This window comes from Pan troglodytes, chromosome 2 (genome assembly GCF_028858775.2).
Source record: "Pan troglodytes isolate AG18354 chromosome 2, NHGRI_mPanTro3-v2.0_pri, whole genome shotgun sequence".
NCBI lineage: Eukaryota > Metazoa > Chordata > Mammalia > Primates > Hominidae > Pan > Pan troglodytes.
Window position 1 is genome coordinate 122,245,047 of NC_086015.1, and position 22,422 is coordinate 122,267,468.

At 36.2% G+C, this 22,422-nt stretch overlaps 1 protein-coding gene and 1 long non-coding RNA gene across 49 annotated transcripts in view; one reads left to right on the top strand and one right to left on the bottom strand.

The window, feature by feature from the left end:
- The window catches only part of IGSF11 (immunoglobulin superfamily member 11), a 446,505-nt gene that overhangs the window by 242,791 nt on the left and 181,292 nt on the right, over window positions 1–22,422 (bottom strand). For 8 of the 48 annotated variants that reach the window (XR_010155730.1, XR_010155725.1, XR_010155732.1 and 5 more), the window contains one exon: window positions 15,099–15,188. The exons of the other annotated variants lie outside the window; for them this stretch is intronic. The gene's annotated coding sequence lies outside the window, so the exon portion shown is untranslated. The remainder of the gene's footprint in view (window positions 1–15,098; window positions 15,189–22,422) is intronic. 48 annotated transcript variants of the gene reach the window in all.
- LOC104005694 (uncharacterized) lies at window positions 8,884–13,661 on the top strand. The gene is made up of 4 exons (XR_679127.4): window positions 8,884–9,014; window positions 10,680–10,808; window positions 11,686–11,853; window positions 12,864–13,661. It is a non-coding gene; the product is annotated as an uncharacterized LOC104005694 (long non-coding RNA).

Genomic DNA, 22,422 nt, shown 5'->3' on the forward strand with positions numbered 1-22,422 from the left:
GGCTGTATGACACTTGTAATCATTCTTGGACTCTGGTAAACATCTGACAGAGATGACCCTTCCCTCTTCCTTAAAACACACCTTTCCCTTAGCTTCAGTGATGTTAATATAACTCACTTCTGGTTTTCCTCCCAACTCTCTGGACACTTCTCACTTCCTCTTGCTGTTTCACCCTTTTCCACATGGTTACTGAATGTTGGTATTTCTGAAAGTACTGCCTTGATGCCTTATTCTAAACTATCTCCCTACAGAATTTCACTTACCATCATGAATTCAATTCTCATATAAATGCTAATGGCTTTCAAATTTATATCTCTACTCAAAACCTCTCCTCTTACATCCAATTGCCTCCTAGACTTCACCATGTGGCTACCTCAAAGGCACCTCAAAAGTGTGCTTGTCCAAGATCAAACTATTCCTTTGCATGCCCACCTCCCAAATATACTCTGGCTCCTTCCTGATGTTCCCTATGGTTGTGAATGGCTCAAACAGGGCCAAGCTGGGCAAGCCAGACATTTAGAGACCTTCAAGTCAACTCTGTCATCATCTCCCAAACCCAATCCATGATCAAATCTGGCACATTTTACCAACTAAATTTCTCTTGACTCCTGGAATCTGAGTCTTTGCTCTGTTTTCTGTCTTTCCTCTGTCTGGTTTGCTTTGTTCCAAACCTCAACTTCTTTACTTAGTAACCTACTCATAAACCCCAGCTTCTTTACTTAGTAACCTACTCATCATTTACAATAGCTCAAGTGATACCTTCTCACAAGAAAAGCCCTGACCTCTCAGTCTAGGTCAGAGTCTCACAAAGTAGTGTCAGAACACCACCAAGCTTTTAATCATACCTTGCGATTAACAAATCCTCATTAGTATACTGTATGGTCTCAGAAAGCACACCATAGGAACTCAATACATACATGTTGCTAAATTGATCTAATCCAATTACTTCGATTTCCACATGAAATATCAGGGTGTGTGTGTGTGTGTGTGTGTGTGTGTGTGTATATATATATATCCTGAGATATATATATATATATATATATATCCTGAGATATATATATATATATCCTGAGATATATATATATATATATCCTGAGATATATATATATATATCCTGAGATATATATATATATATATCCTGAGATATATATATATATATATCCTGAGATATATATATATATATCCTGAGATATATATATATATATATCCTGAGATATATATATATATATATATCCTGAGATATATATATATATACACACACACATATACACACATGTATATACACATATATACACACACACATATACGTATGTATATGTGTGTGTGTACGTATATATATCAGATGCCAAAAGAGACTTTTAAGACTAACTGCCCTGAAGAATTTGCACAAGGAAGATGGCTGAAAATTGGTTATATAACTTTGAGGACTACACAAAGGGAATAAATGAGTCAGGGGTGAAAGTCTGTAAAGAGGCTTTGTGGAGAGAACTTTTAAATTAGGGCTGTGGTACACTAAAAGACTCACTCGCCCTATTCCCACCTTGTAGGTGAACACACATGAAAGCTGGTGCAGGGTCTTCTTAGGCCTAACAAGAGGGCTCGCTGATGGGACCTCAGTAGAGGAAAGTTGAAGCCGGATATCTGGACTCCTAGAGGGTACCTCACTGGCCATCAGGGAGCCATACCTATAATTCTGTATATAAATTAAGATTTTCTTATTCTGTTTCATTTTTTAAATTCAAAGTGATCAGAAAAGTTGTATAACCTGCTTTAGTTCTCATCTAGAGAAAGAACTGACTCATGAATGAATTTAAAGGTATGCAGAAGACGAAATTAAGTTACTCTGTGAATGTGTCTCATGGTTCCTCTTTAGCATATTGATAGAACTATGTGTAATAAAAAGTTTCTTAGAGTAATAAAAAGTTTCTTAGAGTAAGAAGGAGGGAAATGGGTGTTTTTTTGCATTTTTGATGCTTAATTTTTTTTCTATCCTATTAAAAAAACCAAAAACCCTATTTCCTCTTAAAGGATATTTCCATGTTTGAAATTCTAGGCAAGAATTTAAACTTGAACGCTAAATATTAGGTTAAAAATCCACTTAGGCTGGGTGCAGTGGCTCACACTTGTAATCCCACCACTTTGGAAGGCTGAGGCAGGCAGATCACTTGAGGTCGGGAGTTCGAGACCAGCCTGGCCAACATGGTGAAACTCCATCTCTACCAAAAATAAAAAAATTAGCCAGGCATGGTGGCAGGTGCCTGTATTCCCAGCTACTTGGGAGGCTGAGGCAGGAGAGTCACTTTAACCTGGGAGGTAGAAGTTGCAGTGAGCCAAGATTGCACTACTGCAATCCAACCTGGGCGACAGAGTGAGATTTCATCTCAAAAAAAAAAAAAAAATTTAAAACATCTTACCATTTGCAATATTTACATGTAAAATGCATAATTTAAGAGCCAAAGTGACAGCATTTTGCACTTGAATCTTTTCTTTGTACTTTCACTTCAGTCAACTCCATGAATTCTGAATGACTCTCAGCAATTACATAAAAAGGATATAAAGTGCATGGTCATATTTCCTCTGAGGAGTTAAAGTCATAAATACAGTTGTCTATAATCTTTCTTTAGACTCCTGTTTCCCAAGATTTAAAGCAGAAAGGTATTCACATTATTTCAAACCTCTTGGCACATGTTAGAGGAAATGAAGCTGGCAACAAAGAATCTTTAAAAATCCTAGGAGGTACCATCCACACTACACAGCCAAGAGAACAGACAATGGACATTTTACTGTGATCTGCCTACTACTAGAGTCAAATGACATGAAATCCCCCCTGCAAACTCATCAGAGATTGAACGTTGGATGTTCACAATGGGGACTGGCCCAAGCAATCCAATGGAGATTTCACAAAAGTGTTCTCTGATGACTATGAAGCAAATGCTCATGTTTCAGGATTAGCCCAACTGCCAGAACACTTCCCTCTGGGAATATAATCAGCAAAGCATCAAAAAGACCTTTATGGCACTTTGGGAGGCCTATGTTATCCTTCTGTCTAAAATGTCAATATCAGTGGTCACAAAATGCTTATTGGTTTATATCATCCCATATGATCTCACAAGTATTTCTTACATAAATACATGTAATACAAATTTATATAACCTATCAAATTAAGTTTTATAGTTTAGCAGACTGACATGAGTTCAAAAAATAAAAATTGTACACTACCCTCCTTGTTTTCTGAAGGAAACTAAGGAATACTACAATTCTCTAGTGTTGTAGTAGTTTTTTAAACAAATCATTCTCCCTTCATATTTTAACCAAATTTTAATTAGATGAAATAATCTACCTTTATACTTACCATATAATCTTTTTACAAACTGCCATCTCAACTTAAAAAAAAGTTTGTGTTAGCTGAAATTCAATTATATTTTGGCCATCTACTCAGTGCTAAGTGAAATGAAGAGTAATAGCTGACTAATTTATCAATATAGATGGCTCTATTACATATTGGTCATCTACATTAATCAATTTACAGGATCACTGCCAAGTTTCTACTTCATTTTATGCCATATCACAATATATTTTATGGTTGGTGTACAATGGCAAGCTACCATAAAATTATATATCTTCATTTTCTGGCTGAAGCATTAAACATTCATTACACAGTCTATGTAACATGTAATAGTCTGGCTGTAATATGTAATTGTATTCTATTTCTATGGTACTACAGTTTCCCTTTAGATATAATTTCAGTGCTTTCTCATTGACTTCTCCCCTTCAACCACAAACATTGCTCAGAGACCATCCCAAGGGCAAAGAGCATGCCTTATACTGAACTAATGCACACTCTTTAAATTATCACTCCTCTTTGTCACTTTCCAAAAGATATCTCTCTCTCTCTCTCATATATATATATATATATAAAATGTGTGTGTGTGTGTACATATGCATATGTGTATATATATATATGTGTGTGTATACATGCTTACTTGATTCCTACATGTCATGGCGTATATATTACGTGGGTAGCATTAACTCAGCAGTATCTCCAAAAACTTGGTGTGAACTTTATCAGAATTCTCTTCAGCAAGTTTCCTATTACCACTTCCTCCTGATTTCATATCTGGTTATCAGCTTACGTATTCTACTCCATTTAGGAATCCCCTTTTGGGGGGCATTTAGTAACACCAGGCCTGCATTTCGCGTGGCCATTGATTAGTGCTGCCCCTTTAGACAAAGCAGGAGCTTTCCACACTGCCAGGATCCCCACCCACTTCCTGTTATTCCACGATATAACCCACTTTACTCCATCATGTTACCTGTCTGACTCCTGTGGGCATTTATGTTTGCAACCCCTTATTTAAAACTAAGCAAGTAATGTGATTATAATTAGCCATAAAGAACCAAGGCAGAAAAGCAGAACCAGGCTTTGCAGTGTTATGATGGACATGCTACTATGATTGCTACCACACTCAAAAGTGACTTCAGAGAAAGGAGAAAGAAGCAATTCCTTGAACATGAGTCACTATGGTTTATGACATAGGATCTTATTTACATCCTGGCTACAAGTGATTGTACCAGAAATCAGCATTTCACCAAGGAGAGGCTGGACAGCTAATTATGAGGTAACTTATAAGATAATATAGTTTGGGAAAGCAAAGAGCTTGGGAAAGCAGTAGCATGTGAAGAAAGAAGAGTCAAATAACTAAAACAGGCATAGAGAGGGATATTACATAATGATAAAAGGGCGTGCTGACTCATCAAGAACCTAACAGTCCTGTGTATGCACCTCACAACAGAGCTTCAAAGTACAAGAAGGAAACACTGACAGAATTAAAAGGAGAAAAAGTGAAAAGCCTGCAATTATGGTTGGTGACTGCAACACGTCTCAATCATTAACTTATAGAACAGACAAAAACAGTAAAAACACAGAAGACCTGAACAATGAACTTAATATAAATGAAAACTTTAGGATGTTCTACCTAACACCATAGAATATATATTATTTTAAAGTAGACATGGAACATCCATTAAGGCAGAACATATTCTGGACTATAAAATGAACTTCAGAAATTTTTAAATAATTAAAGTTATACAAAGAACATGAGTTAAACTAAACTCAATAGGAAGAAATCTAGAAAACCATCATGTATTTTTTTTTTTAAATCACTTCGGGCCAGGTGTGGTGGCTCAAGCTTGTAATCCCACACTTTGGGAAGCCAAGGCAGGTGGATCACCTGAGGTCAGGAGTTCAAGACCAGCCTGGCCAACATGGCGAAACCCCATCTCTACTAAAAATATAAAAATTAGCCGGGTATGGTGGCATATGCCTGTAGTCCCAGCTACTTGGGAGGCTGAGGCAGGAGAATTGCTTAACCCAGGAGGCAAAGGTTGCAGTGAGCCAAGATCGTGCCACTGCACTCTAGCCTGGGTGACAGAGCAAGACTCCGTCTCAAAAAAAAAAAAAAAATCACTTCTAAATAATTCATAGGTCAAAGAAGAAATCACAAGGAAGATTAGAAAATATTTTTAATTATGTGAGTATGAAAACACAACTTATCAAAATTTATGGGGAAGCAACCAAAGCATTACTTAGAGAAAAGTAACAGCAGCATCTAAATGTGCATATTAGAAAAGAAGAAAGGTTTATAATCAATGACCTAAGTTTCCACCTTAAGAAACTTTTTAAAAAGTAATTTAAATTAAATCAAATGCAGGCATACAGAAGCAAAGTATCAAGACAGAGTAGAATTCAATAAAGACAGAAAAACAACAGGGTAAATCAATAAAATCAAAATTTAGTTATCTGAGGTCAATAAAATTTATAAATCTCTAACCAGACTGACAAAGAATAAAGAGAAAAGTCACAAATTATCAATTCAGATATGAAAGAAGAGACATAATTACAGATCCTACAGACATTAAAAGAAGAACAAAGAGATATTATCAGTACCAATAATTCAAACAGCTAACAAATTTAATGGTAAAAGATTTTCCTCCTACAGTAAGGAACAAGGAGAGATGTCTGCTCTTGCCACTTCTATTTAACATGCAGATTGTAGTCACTGCGATAAGGCAAGAATAAGAATTAAAAGACATATAGATTGAAAATTTCAAAGTAAAACTGTATTTATTTGCAGATAACACATCTACATTAAAAATTCTTACAAGTCTACAAAAAAACAACTAATTCTAATAAATGAGTTTAGCAAGGTTTCAGAAATCAAGGCTAATATACAAATAGCCACGATTTTTCTATACAGTAGCAATGAATATTTGGAAATTACAATTTTAAAATGATACCACTTATAATAGCATCCAAAACATGAAATACTTAGGGATAACCTTCAGAAAATATCTGTAAGATCTGTGCAATGAAAATTACAAAATTTTCCTGAGAGAAATTTAAAGACTTTACTGCCTGGAGAGACAAACTGTGACCATTAGTCTAAAGACTCAATACTGTTAAGAGGTCAAGTCAACCCAAATTTATCTTTAGATTTAATAGAACCCAAATCAAATTTTCAGTGAGCTGTTTTGTATAGACAAATTGCTCCTGAAATGTATGTACAAAAGTGAATATTAGAATAGAATAATTTTCAAGAAAAAAAGTTATAAAGTAATATAGATAAAGTAGCATTGGAATAAGGACATATAGAGAGTCCAAAAATTGATTCATACATAAATGGGCAATTGATTTCCAACAAAGGTGTCAAAGCCATTCAGGGGGAAAAGTTTACTCTTTTTGAAAAACTGCACTGGGGGAAAAAATAATCTCCATATGCCAAAAAAAAAAAAAAACCTCTACCCTTATTTAATACTTTATATAAAAATTCACTCAAAATAGATAAAAAATTTAAACATATCAATAAAACTATAAAACTTCTGGAAGAAAACACAGGAGAAATTCTCTATGACTCTGGGTTAGAAAAAGCCTTCTGGAATAGGATACAAAATGCATTAACCACTTAAAAATGGGTAAGACCTCATCAAAATTAACAGTTTCTTGTCTTCAAAAGACACTATTAAGAAAATAAAAATACAAGCCATAGGTTGGGAAAAAATATTTTCAAAACACAAGTTCTTGTATTTATAATATCTAAAAACTCTTAAAATTCAACAAACAGTCCGATTTTTTAAATGCACAAAAGATTTGAACAGACACTTCACTATGCATAGAAAGTATACAAATGAGTAATAACATCCTGAAAAGATGCTCCACTTCATTAGTCAACAGGGAACTTAAAACCACATTGAGATAATACAAAACATCAACTAGAATATATTACATTAACAGGACAATGCTAAGTGTTGACGAGAATGTAGAACAACTAACTCTCATACATTTCTGAAGGAAATGAAATGTAGTACAGTCATTTGGAAACATTTTCACATTTTATTACAGAATTAAATGTACACTTAACTATACAATCTAGCAATTCCAATTCTAGATATTTATGCAAGACAAGTAAAGATACAGATCTACAGAAAAACCTATATGCAAATGTTCACTGCATCTTTATTTGTAATAGCCAAAATACCAGACACAACTCAAATGCCCATCAACTTGCAAATGGATAAAACAATTGTGACACAGCCATTTAATAAAATATTACTTATGAACAAAAAAAACTCAAACTTCTGATATATGCAAAATGACTAAATGTTAAAGCTATTGTGCTAAGTGAAATAATCCAGAAACAAATGGCTATATACTGCATGTATCCATTAAAAAAAAATCTATGGAGAAAGCAAAACTATACAGGCAGAAAACAAAGCAGCAGTTGCCAGATGCTGGAGCTGGGACTGAGGGTTAAAGTTTGGCAGAGAATACTACATAGGGCAGAAGGGAAGTCCTTGGAGTTACAGAAATAGGGTACATCATGGTTATGGTAGTGAACACAAGACGAAACATTGGTCAAAACATAGCAAACTATATACCTAGACAGAGGGATTTTATTGTATGTAATTTATACTTTAAAAAAAATTTTTTTTAGAAAAAGGTATGTTGGGAAGCTCACAGAATCATGGAAATGGCTTGAAAAACAAATTAAGAGCTAATCTTCCAGGAAAACATCCATAACTATACTGTAAAACTGGCTTAAGAAAATTGCTGCAACTGTCCCTGTCACCAAACCCCAAATGCCAAAACTTTACTGCAACTACGAATGATGTCCCAGTGCTATATCAGGCACTTAACCCTACAACACTATCATCCCGCAAAGCCATACTCTTATGCTGCTATCTGTGCTAGCAATAGAAGCTCACATAGAACTTGTTCTGTCACGTTTCTTCTTTCAAGTTTCTTCTTTCAAGTCAGGGCCAGAGACTCTCTATGTGAATCTGACCGAAGGGCCGAAGTCCAAGCTACACAAGAGGCCAGAAATTTAAGTTCTTATTTCTAACACTGGGGAGGTAGACTCATAATGTGGGAATTCCTCCAAATAGAAATACTATTCAAAATATGATTTGTCAGCCATGAATACGACTATGCTGACTACAGCAAGCAACAAATGAAAACAATAACAATTATGTCTTTCTCCTTCCTCTCTCCTACCTCTTCTAAGCCTATCTTTGTCAAGTTGTCTGTGTATTCCTTTATCTTGTCGGCTTTGCAGGGTGGAAAGATGAAACTACTGAAGACCAACAGGCTTCCTGTCTCTTGTGAAGCCTATGCTCACTGAGGAAGCTACAGTGGGGCAGAGGAGGTAGGAGGGGCTGCCTTTGAGCCTGATAAAGGAGAAAAAATACTACTGGGAGGGGAATGGAAGTTGGCCAAGTTCCTTGACAAGAGGAGATCCATGCTCTCCTTTGCTCAGAGGACAAAGGAAATAACGGTGCCTCAAAGAGGATGGCTGTCCTGGAGACTGGAGCTCTGGTCATCACAACATTCCATGTGTCCTACAAGGCACAGAAGCTGCAGAGCAACACAAAGGATCCTGTGGGCTTGAACAAGGGGCTTGAACAAAAAGCAGTTACTCCACAGAAGACCAGAGGGGTCCTCCCAGCATTCTGGCTCTGTAAGAGAGACTGCAGCATATAGAGGGGAGCCTCAATAATTGATAATTATCACAATGATTTTTTTAAAAAGGGGCCTCAGATTTGAATTCAACTTGACATTTTAAAAAACAGATAGACATTTCTTACAAAACTTTGTGGAGCCTAGAAATGATGAGTAAAGTTTAAAAATAAATCTTAATGCCCTAAGCATTATATAAGGACTTTAAAAAAGATCTCTGTGCTTTCAAAAATTTCAGAAATCATAGTTTAAAGACAAGGCAGGGAATGGGCAGAGAAAACTGACAGAATCTAGGGGCTATTTTTTCGCTATTTCAGGATTGTCTTTTATTACAATGATAACCCTCTAGCCAAATCTGAACTTCCATGTGACTGGCCTTTTTCAGGGAAAATAAAATTTCTTGCTGCTTAGCTTTCTAAAGGACTTCTGAAAATCTAGGCTTTTAACTTGGATAATGAATAGGGTGAGAAGAATGTATTTTTCTTTCCTGTATACAGAACACTCTCTGACATTGTGATGCTATAGTTGCATGTCCTTATCAGTCTGGTTACTACATTGAGATTTATATTGGGAAATGCTATCTAGAGTTTCCAGATGGCAAGAGGCCAGATAAAGGGCCTTTGCTGTTAAATACAACCATGTACTCTCAACTTCACCACTTGGTTGAATATAGCTCTACTTGGCTATAATGAGCAAGCTCCATTTGTTTAATGAAGCATTCATATGACAAAAGTGGCTAAATCAACAAGTAGAGTTATTTATGAACAAATAAAGCCATCTGAAACCATCAGGAAGGATGTTACATTCTGAAACCAATTAAATTCTTTTTAAAAATGGCTCAACTGAAATATTTTATTCTTGTTCACCAGTAACACTGCTTCTTTCCAAATTAAACACTATTTTTAAAATTTTTCTTGATTTTTAGATATGTTTGTGTTAGTACTAATTTAACTTCTAACTAGTTTAAAGCATTCTTCAGTTTTTAACATACAAATATTTTAAATGTGGAAGTAGAGAGTTTGGTTATCCTTTTAGAAGTTCTCTTGAAGTCTAGGAATAGAGATAGAGGTAATATGGCATCATCATTAGGTTCTAATACAATGTATCTAGGTTTACTTTCTATGACCTTCAAGGCTCTGCTTAATCTGACCTTTGCCTGTCCTTCCAGCCAGTCTTACAGTACTTTCTTCCACAGTGGACTTTTCTCAGGTTCAGCAACACACTGCACTCTCCCATCTAAGATTTATGTGGGCTATTGCCTTAGCTTGAAATACATACACACACACACACACACACACACACACACACACACGATCCCTCTCATTTCTACCCATCCTTCAGATTTCAAAATTCTGCTGACCTCCAGAACAGACTACCCTTCCTTTTTAAATGCCCTCATGACACCCTGTACTTCCTTGATATAGTCCCGACACTTTAAATTCTCTTAATAGAGGCCTTTCTCAATTTGATTCCAAGGAGAACCTATATGCTCGGGTCTCAGCACACAGAGACCATAATACAGTAAATGTTCAATATATTTGATGTTCAATGTACTTGATGCTATTCATCAAGAACCTATGTGCCAAGTATTGTTTTAGGCGGTTTATATAAAGCTTAGTAACAAACAAGACTTGGAGGTGATATGATTATTAATCGTATTTTACAGATGAGGAAACTGAGACCCAGAGATGGAGCTGGGATTCAAAACAATGTCTAGTGTGACTCCAGAGCCTTTCCTAACTCCAACTTAAAGCCTCTGAGGAATGCTGAAAAGAGCACAGGACATAGAATCCAGGTACAGCTACTGACTAATTGTGTAGCCTGGGGCACATTATTTTAACATGTTGGCTTTAGTTTTTTGGCATCTTTAAGAAAAGGCATAAAAATATCTGCCTCACAAAACCACTTTGAAGAAATATACATTAAATGCCTTGCACAAAGGAGGTTTTTAATAAATAGCAATTGAATTTGATCTCAAAAAATAACCTAACATACAAATAAGCAGGGGAAAAAAACCAGAAAACAGAGGAAAGAAAATAGCACGTATTCACCTAGAGTCATATAATCGTCCCAGTAGCATCAAACTTCTCAAGAAAATTGTGGTCATACTCTTATTTTGACAGAGACCTACAACTGTGATTATTAAAAGTAATACAAAGTTACTCTTAAGCATATATTAGGAAGAAGCTTATTTTGGCATGAGTTATTACATATCTATGCTTCCCACCCTGCCACCTCAGAGTAAAGTCAAAAAACTTCCCATGATGAAGCCGTGGTGAAATTCAAAAGTGAAATGTAAATGAGAAGTAGGAAAGAAATGTTAAAAAACAAAATTTGGTAGGAAATGAAAAGATAAAACTAAATGAAACCACAGAGTGCCGGAAGAATAAGCAAGGAAAGAATAGAGGAAGATAATGGGGATAGAAGGCACTGTATTGTTGACAGCATCTGATCTAGAGATTAGTGTTATTTCTAAGCAGATTAACCAAATCCCAACTGTTCCACATCAGGTCCTTTCTCTAAGCTTTTCTTACCTCATATCAGCAAATAATAAATAAAATTTTAAACACACAAATGAAATTAAAGGAAAAAACCACCCACACAAACCAGAAATGTCCTGGGTTGACAATTCATCCTAATATGCTTATTGTCTCCTTCTGTTCTGTGCCTAGATTAAAATGATGAAAGTCATCAACCTTAAAAGAAGCAAAAAAGAAGAGAATTAGCTCCTCTGTGTAATTTTTTTAAATATAGCATCAAACCATCTTCCCGTCAGCAACAGGCACTGCAGTATTGAAGATCATCACATGAGGGCAGAGGGCGTAAAAAAGGATGGTGTGGTAGGAGATTGTTATTTCTGTCCCAGATACAGAGAAGAACTTTTAACCTTATTGTGCTTTTCCTTATCATAACCTTCTCCATAGCAACCATAGAACTGCAGTAGCAAGAAACAGATGGGAAGACAAAAAATATAAGTACATTATTAACCATTGGCTACACACACACACGCATACACACACACACACACACACATACATATAAATCCGGAAAAATGAATTCAGTAATGTTTTTTTAAAAAAATCACACAACTTCCCCCCGAAATTTCATATTGCTATGGAAGACTAACCACTAAAACACTAGGCTAGCATAGTATTATTGTAATTTTTCTATAGCACTTATACTTGCAACCTATTTATAGCACTTTACAACAGATTTAATCTCTAAAATGAGCCTATTTTACTTTAAAAAAAAAAAAGAAGAAGAAGAAGAGGAGGAAAGAAAGAAATCTTTTGAGGCCCAACAAACAGATTTCTCAATGCTTAGTCCTGAAGAATGGGCTTTCACCTCCCTTACTATTACTGAATAACTAAGACTGACATAGTAATCATGTTATAGGATTATGACTTTGTGTCCAATGTATGTCATACTGCTGGTGAAAAGCACTTCTTACCCCATTAGTCATTCTCCTGAGTTTAAAACCAGAAAATCTAGAAAGGGTCACCACTAACAAGCATTTTTATGACAAGGTAAAACAATAAGAGTACAGTCACTCTTTGGGCACAACACTCCCTACTCTGCTATCACTGTTTCTTTATTTTGGCTTAACGTTTTTAACTGCTTAACAAATGCACATGGCCGGGCGCGGTGGCTCACGCCTGTAATCCCAGCACTTTGGGAGGCCAAGGCGGGCGGATCATGAGGTCAGGAGTTGCTTCCACCAACTTCTGAGTTAAAGGGTTGAGAAAATTGTTAAGAATTTAAGGTACTACAACTGCTTAAACAATATTAGTAATTTCCTTCCAAATAATTTTTAAAGTTATTCTCTTTTCTCTCCTCCTAAAACTTCCAGTTGAGACCAGAAGCAGCAGCAGTCCTTGACATCAACTACAACTTTCCTTCGCACAGTGCATACCCTCTGATATACTGAACCCAACGCCTATCCTCCAGCCCCCTAAGAACTAGAGAGGGAGCCTCACAACATTCCAATTTAATCCTTCAGAAAATTCATTACTCTTCAAAGTTGTCTGTGGTTTTGTGACAACGATATGACTAGGTGCAAAATGGCTTGCAACTAATTAACAAACATAGAAGCATCCAACAAACATATGTGTACAATCTGAGGATGTAGGGATGAAATCAGTTATCCAGGTTAGCTATCAACAAAAGAGCAGTAATTATAAAGTTTCATGAAGAAAGTGGCTGTTGAGGTGTGGACTATGAAAGTAAGACTGACAACAAGAAATGATTTTGTTATAATCAAGAAGTGAAACTAAATAAATGTTCTTTAAATTGATGGATAAATAAGAAAGAATTTATTTACAAGAGTAAATAAATCCAATACTTGTTATAAATAAGATAAAGCTGGCTATAAATTCACATTTTCATGTGAGCGTTTTGAAGTATGTGGACATAAAAAACACACACCTCAAGTATACTTCTCAATGATTTCTGATAAAGAATACACCTTTGTAACCAGCACATGGTGTAAAACCAGAAACAGAACATTACCAGATTCCTAAACAAGCCTTCTTTGTGCCCCTTTTTAGTCACTACCCTCCCCCATTCAAGGTAACTTCTATCTTGACTTCTAACACCACACTTTTAGTTTTGCCTATTGTTAACTTGATATAAATAGAATGATACTGTATATTTTGTGTGTGTTTGGCTTCTTCTGCTCCAACTTTTGTTGGTAAGGTTTATACAGATTGTTAAATATAGCTATAGTTCATTTATTTCTATTACTATGTAGTATACTTGGATTCAGGAATACACCATAACTTAATCATCCATTCTATTGTTGACTGGCATTTAGGTTATAAGCACATGCACAGATGTAGAACAACCACTTTTTAAAAATGGTTTGGCAATTTTCTAAACATACGCAAATTCTATGAACCAGCAATTCTATCCCGTGTATGTGTATATATACACACATGTTAAATATATACACAGAAACATGCTGTGAAAGTGCTTTGCAAATGGCAAAATGTAAAATGTAAGGAATGTTACCAAAGAGCTGAAACGTACTGTGTCTTTCTTGCAACACAGATTCTTGGACATATCAGATAATAAATGTATTTTGTACTGAAAATAAGATATTGCCACTGTTGCCCTCAGAAATTACTATAAGAATTCAACGGTTGTGGGAGGAAAAGGCAGAGGAGTACTTATCTGCAGGAAATCTGCTGGGGCACGGCAGGTCTCAGGGACTTGTGTCTACATGAAAACTTGAGACTTCTGAAAGAAGTGGATACGAAAGCAGCATGCTCAGCCCCAAAACACAAGAAATGAAGTTCCCACAAAATGGGAGATTACAGAATCCTTAACTTGACCAGAAACTCAAGTTAAGTGGGGAAAAGGTCTACATGCTAAAGTTTGGGTCTGGTAAACAGGGTGGTAATAGTCAATGAGGAGGATTAGTGTTGGATGTCATAGTAAATACTGCCATTTGTTGTCCTGTTCTATGGCTCAAACGCAGGGAATTTATCCCTGGTTCCTCACGAGAAAACTGTAAGAACCTTAAAAACCAAACATTAGGCCGGGCGTGATGGCTCATGCCTGTAATCCCAGCACTTTGGGAGGCCAAGGCAGGTGGATCACGACGTCAGGAGATAGAGACCATCCTAGCTAAAACGGTGAGACCCCGTTTCTACTAAAAAAAAAAAAAAAAAAAAAAAATACCCAGGCATGGTGGTGGGCGCCTGTAGTCCCAGTTACTCGGGAGGCTCAGGCAGTAGAATGGCGTGAACCCAGGAGGCGGAGCTTGCAGTGAGCTGAGATCGCGCCACTGCCCTCCAGCCTGGGCGACAGAGCGAGACTCCGTCTCAAAAAAAAAAAAAAAAAAGCAAGCAAACATTACATTTAAAGGCACAATTTTTTTATACAAAATGATAACGAAGGCAAAGACATCCTGATAAACTTCATAAAATAACTGATAGGAAAATGGATATTCTTCGGCCATGGTTCAACCAGGGTAGCATAGAGGACAAAGGGCACAAGAGGCACCAGAGAGTCCACAGAAAATGTCAACAGCCACCAAGACCATCTGTCCCAAGAAACCAAAACAAAGAACAAAGATTTTTACCATTCTATTATTGGAGCAGAAAATCACAACTGCTTAACTCCTCTGTTACTATTACTCATGCCATTGTCTCACTAGGATTGCTTTAGCCACCTGAGGAAAAAAAAAAAAAAAAAAGTTATACTCTGCCTCAGAGTTGCCCAGAAGCTTAAAAAACCCTATAGGTAGTCTGACCACTCACATTATTGAAAAGAAATACAACACATGAGCATATACAGACACAAAAACCACACAAACACCACTTCAAGAATAAGATTCTCCTGAAATCTAAACACTCCATAGTTGTTAACATCTAAGAGGCTTGAACAATGAAGCATGCATAGCTGAAATGTGATGAAACCTCAACCTGAGATCTGTTATCTTTCCTTTGAGGGCTCTAAGCAGTTTCACTTTTGCATGTATTATTCTCAACATTCTTGCAAATTAGGTGGGCATTGCTGCTGTTACCTTCATTTTACACACAAAATAAGGAACGGAGTAATAAAGTAATCCAAAGCTTGCATAAAGTAATCCAAAAAATTTATCAAAGCCAAGACTAAAATTCAAGTCTCATGATGTTCACTTTCTTTCTACTGTAACACACAGCCCCAAGAGAAAGGATTAAGCAAACAGCTGTTCCAGGTAGGTCAAAAAGCCTCTGCATACCTTCCCTTGAGGAAAAGTGATGAATTTACTCTAATGTGAGGGTAATGTTTGAAATTAATTTACCAATGAAAATCGGCCTTAGTCCTCAAGCCCAAGGCCTAGAATAAATTAGGTTCTGCTGGAGAGGGGAAGGAACAATTACCAATGCAAACCCTCAATAAAGAGGGAAAATATAAAGAATTATCCCTAATATTTATTGAGACAGGAATGGAAGTATAAATTTTTACTTCCCATTAACCATATAATACTTGATGCTACCACTCTTTCTAAAGAAACCACAGCACATACACGCTCACTCTATACTTTCTCTGTTTAAGGAGTAACATGCAGGCTCCATCATGAATGGCAAAAGAGAAACAATCCTATCCACTAACCTGAATAGCCCTAAGGGATCTGATCCGTTATATCACCTCCTCCCAGCTCAAGCTTTCTCCAGTTAAGTTCTAACAGAGTAAAAATTCTTCAAATCACCATTAAGGTTAAAATTTTGCTATTTCCTATCATAAACAATAAAGCATTATTCTAGTGATAGCAAATGTTGATTGCCACGACGAGATACAACAGTATTATGACACAGTAAAAAATTCCTAAGGTAATATGCCTTTTATATATTTTATAGAGAATATTCAAGGTTAAGGTTTCTCACTGATGTATTTCTCCTAGTGGGTGAAAAAAATACACACACGCAAACGTATATATACCCCAACTCAATTTTCCCCATCCTGGAAAGCTATTAATAATGTATCTATATAATAGATACATTATAATAATACATTATAATAATGTATAAATGATTCCATTTATATCAAGTTAATAATAGGCAAAACTAAAAGTATGGTGTTAGAAGTCAAGACAGAAGGTCATGTGGGAAAATAAATTACTTTGTTCCCCTATGGAATTTTCTCCTCAACCTGGACAATCAACTAATGCCAGAGGCCTATAGTCACCAAACCAAGAACTTTGATGAGGTTGGGGGAACCTCAAAAACAAACTTGTAAGCTGCTGCCTGGGAGCAGATTAACAGCTAAGTAGCATAAGACCAGTCTTACAGTACTGTGTATTACAGGTCTGCTGGCTCTGGCTTGGTGATTTCTCACCAAGGAACGGATAAGTTGGTAGACAGTAATGAATGAATATATTTACAAGCCATTAGGTCAGCTCTATCCAATAGAACTTTCTGTAATGATGAAAATGTCCTGTATCTGCACCACCCAACATAGTAGCAGCCACATGTGGCTATTCAGCATCTGAATTGTACCTAATGTGACTGAGGAACTGAATTTTAATTTAGATGTCCACATGGAGCTAATGGCTAGCATGACAGATAGCACAGCTTTAAATACTCAGTCTTTTTATAGAACTAAGCTATGCTTGATGCATGTATACCTTATATCAGGGACTGCAACTGGTGATTCATAGACCAAAGCTGGCTGACAAATGAGTATGGTTTGGTGATCATAGTATTTTGGCTTTTAATCTAAATTGAAACTTATAGACAGGGTACTCCCCAGTTGGCCACTGTATCTTAACATTTTCTAATTCTCCATCACACAGATACAACTACACACACACATAAGCATTTGATTTTTCTATCCTACAAAATGTGGTAGTATTATTTTTCAGATTCTTTTTCACAAAACATCACTTCAAGAAAGCTTCAAGTGATATTTCTTTTAAAAATAATAATAGACTAATAATAATATCTATCCCTTTATTGGTTATTTACTATGTGTTAGGAACCATTCTAAGTTCTTCATCCATATTAGTTCAACCCATCAGTATCGACTGGGATTGGTTCCAGGACACCCCCCAGACACCAAAATCCCCAAATGCTTAAGTCTGTTATATAAGATGGTACAGCATTTGCATGTAACCTACAAATATTCTCTCAAATACCTTAAATCATCTCTAGATTACATACAATACCTAACACAATGTAAATGCTATGTAAATATAGTATTGTTTCTATTTGTATGTTTTATCATTGTGTTTTTTTTTTTATTTTTTCCCAAAATATTTTCAATCTGTGGTTGGTTGAATCCATGGCTGCATAACCCACAAATATGGAGGACTGACTGTATACATACAGACATACCTCAGAGATATTCGAGATTTGCTTCCAGACCACCAAAATAAGGTAAAAGTCTCAATAAAGCAAGTCATACATATTTTTTGGTTTCCCAGTGCATATAAGTTGTATTTACACTATACTGTAGTCTATTAAGTATGCAGTAGCATTATATAAAAAAAGTACATATCTTAAAGTAAAAAACACTTCATGGCTAAAAATGCTAACGATCATCTGAGCCTTCAGTGAGTCATCATCTTTTTGCTAATAGAAGGTCTTGCCTCAATGTTGATGGCTGCTGAATGATCAGGTTAATGGTTACTGACAGCTTGTGTGGCTGTGGTAATATGGCAACAGTGAAGTTTGCTACTTTGACACTCCTTTCATGAAAGATTTCTCTGTAGCAGGCAATGCTGTTTGATAGCATTTACCTACAGCAGAAACTCTTTCAAAATTGGAGTCAGTCCTCTCAAATCCTGCTATTATCATCTAAGTTGATATGATATTCTAAATCCTTTGTTGTCAGTTCAACATTGTTCACATCTTCACCAGAAGTAGATTCCATCTCAAGAAACCATTCTCTTTGCTCATCCAGAAGAAGCAACTTCTCATCTGTTAAAGTTTTATCATGAGATTGCAACAATTCAATCACATCTTCAGGCTCCATTTTTTTAAGATAGAATAAGCTTCTAAGATAAAGATGATTGAGCGTTTGTCAAACTAGGGTATAAATACTACTGGAATTTCCCATGATTTTTTCAGAAAACTTGTAGATACACAAAAATGAGAAGTAAAAATTAGATCTTAAAACTGAAATATGACCCATAAGACACAAGCACTTAATTATATTAATAAAGTTTTGAATGCACTGATTAAATGGTGAAATCACTTTATTTGGAAAACTCCTGTTTTTATGTTGTTATTTTTCCTGAGATCTTAAAATTATTTTTTAACTTTTTTTTATTTCCATAGGTTTTTGGGGAACAGGTGGTGTTTGGTTACATGGATAAGTGCTTTAGTGGTGATTTGTGAGATTTTGGTGCACCCATCACCTGAGCAGTATACACTGTATCCAGTATGTAGTATTTTATCCCGCACCCCCTTTCCAACCTTTCCCCCCTTTCCCAAAGTCCATTGTATTATTTTTATAACTTTGAACCCTCACAGCTTAGCTCCCGCCTGTGAGTGAGAACACATGATGTTTTTCTATTCCTGAGTTACTTCCCTCAGAATAATGGTCTCCAGCTCCATCCAGGTTGCTGTAAATACCATGATTTCAACGCTTTTTATGGCTGAGTATTATTTCATGGTATACATGAATATATACCACAATTTCTTTATCCACTCGTTGATTGATGGACATTTGGGCTGGTTCCATATATTTGCAATTACAAATTGTGCTGCTATAAACACACATGTGAAAGTATCTTTTTGTATAATGACTTCTTTTCCTCTGGGTAGAGACCCAGCAGTAGGATTGCTGGATCAAATGGTAGTTCTACTTTTATTAATAGTTATTTAAGGAATCTCCACACTGTTTTCCATAGTGGTTGTACTAGTTTACATTCCCACCAGAGGTGTAAAATTGTTCCCTTTCTACCTCATCCATGCCAACATCTATTATTTTTTGATTTTTTTTATTATGGCCATTCTTGCAGAAGTAACATGGTATCGCATTGTGGTATTGATTTGTATTTCCCCGATCATTAGTGATGTTGAGCATTTTTTCACATGTGTGTTGGCCACTTGTATGTCTTCTTTGGCAAATTGTCCCATGGCCTTAGCCCACTTTTTGGTTGGATAGTTTGTTTTTTTCTTGCTAATTTGTTTGAGTTCCTTGCAGATTCTGGATATTAGTCCTTTGTCAGATGTACAGACTGTGAAGATTTTTTCCCACTCTGTGGGTTGTCAGTTTACTCTGCTGATGGTTTCTTTTGCTGTGCAGAAGCTTTTTAGTTTAATTAAGTCCCATCTATTTATCATTGTTTTTGTTGCAGTTGCTTTTGGGTTCTTGGTCATGAGGTCCTTCCCTAAGCCAACGTCTAGAAAGGTTATTCCAATGTTATCTTCTAGAATTTTTATGGTTTCAGGTCTTAGATTTAAGAACTTGATACATCTTGAGTTGATTTTTGTATAAGGTGAGAGATGATTCCATTTCATTCTTCTATTACATGTACCTTGCCAATTATCCCAGCACCTTTGTTAAATAGGGTGTCCTTTCCCCACTTACTTTATCTTTTTCTTTGCTTTGTTGAAGATCAGTTGGTTGTAAGTATTTGGCTTTATTTCTGGGTTCTCTATTCTGTTTCATTGGTCCATGTGCCTATTTTTATGCCAGGACCATGCTGTTTTGGTGACTATGGCCTTATAGTGTAGTTTGAAGTCAAGTAATGTGAAGCCTCCAGATTTGTTCTTTTTACTTAGCCTTGTTTGGCTATGAAGGCTTTTTTGGGGGATTCCATATGAATTTCCAAGTCTAGTTATTTTGCTATTTCCAACACATCTGCAGTGACTTCCTTGAACCCCTCAAAGTCATGCACAAGGGTTGGAATCAACTTCTTACAAATTTCTGTTAATGCTAATATTTTGACTTCCTCCTATGACAAAAATGTTCTTAATGGCATCTGGAATTGTAAATCCTTTCCAGAAGATTTTCAGTGGACTTTGCCCTGATCCATCAGAGGAATCACTCTCTATGGCAGTGACAAAATGCATCAAACAGCCAAATTGTGAATGAAAAGGATAAGTTGTGTGTTCACTGGAGTAGCATTTTTAATTTCCTTCAATACTTATGAAATGTATTTCTTAAATAGGAAGACTTGATAGTTGAAGTTATTCCTTGATTGATAGACCACAGAATGAATAAATGTGGGTAAATGCTATCAAATGGTGAAATCACTTCAAAACCACAATGCGATACCACCTTACTCCTGCAAGAATGGCCATAATAAAAAAAATAGATATTGGCATGGATGAGGTAGAAAGGGAACAATTTTACACTCCTGCTGGGAATGTAAACTAGTACAACCACTATGGAAAACAGTGTGGAGATTCCCTAAAGAACTACTAGTAAAAGTAGAACTACCATTTGATCCAGCAATCCCACTACTGGGTATCTACCCAGAGGAAAAAATGTCATTATATGAAAAAGATACTTTCACATGCATGTTTATGGCAGCACAATTTGCAATTGCAAAAATATGGAACCAGCCCAAATGCCCATCAATCAATGAGTGGATAAAGAAATTGTGGTATGTATGTATGTATATGTACATATACACACACACACACACACACACACACACACACACCATGGAATACTACTCAGCCATATAAAGGAATGAAATAACAGCATTCACAGCAACCCAGATGGAACTGGAGACCATTATTCTAAGTGAAGTAACTCAGGAATGGAAAACCAAATATCATGTGTTCTTACTCACAGGTGGGAGCTAAGCTGTGAGGGTTATCATCTATAATTTTTATGGTTTCAGGTATTAAAGTCTTTGAACAATCTTGAGTTGATTTTTCTATAAGGTGAGATATGAGGATCCAGTTTCATTAGCTGTCATGAAAACAACATTAATCTCCTTGTACAGCTCCATCAGCACTCTTGGCTGGCCAAATGCATTGTCAATGAGCATTAATGTTTCGAAAAGAATCTATTTTTTTCCAAGCAGTAGGTCTCGACAGGTGGCTTAAAATTTTCAGTAAACCCTGCTATAAACAGATGTGCTATCACCCAGGCTTTGTTATTCCATTTACAAAGCACAGGTAGAGGAGCTTTAGTGTAATTCTTAAGGGCTCAAGGATTTTCAGGACAGTAAATGGGTGCTGGTTTCCACTTAAAGTCACCAGCTGCATTAGCTCCTAACAGGAGAGTCAGCCTGTCCTTTGAACCTTCGGATCCAGTCATTGACTTCTCTCTAGCTATGAAAGTCCTAGATGGCATTTTCTTCAAACAGAAGGCTGTTTTTCATCTCCATTGAAAATCTGTTGTTTAGTATAGGTACCTTCATCAATGATCTTAGCTAGAACTTCTGCATAACTTGCTGCAGCTTCTAAATCAGCACTTGCTGCTTTATCTTGTACTTTCATGTTATGAAGACAACTTCCTTCCTGAAACCTCATGAACCAACCTCTGCTAGCTTCAAACATTTTTCTGTGCCTTCCTTGCCTCTCTGTCTTCACAGAATTGAAAAAAGTTAGGGCACTGCTCTAGATTAGGTTTTGGCTTACAGAAATGTTGTGGCTGGTTTTTATCTTTTATCCAGACCAGCAAAACTTTCTCCGTATCAGCCATAAGGCTGTTTCACTCTCTTATAAGTTGTGTGTTCACTGGAGTATCACTTCTAATCTCCTTCAAAAACTTTTCCTTTTCATTCACAACTTGGGTGTTTAATACCAAGAAGCTTAGCTTTTGGCCTATCTAGGCTTTCAACATGCCTTCCTCACTAAGCTTAATCATGTCTAGCTTTTGATTTAAAGCAAGTGATGTGTAGCTCTTCCCTTTCACTTGAATACTTCGAGGCTAATACAGGGTTATCAACTGGCCTAATTTCAATATTGTTTTGTCTCAGGGAACAGGCAGGACAGAGGGGAGAAAGACAGGCA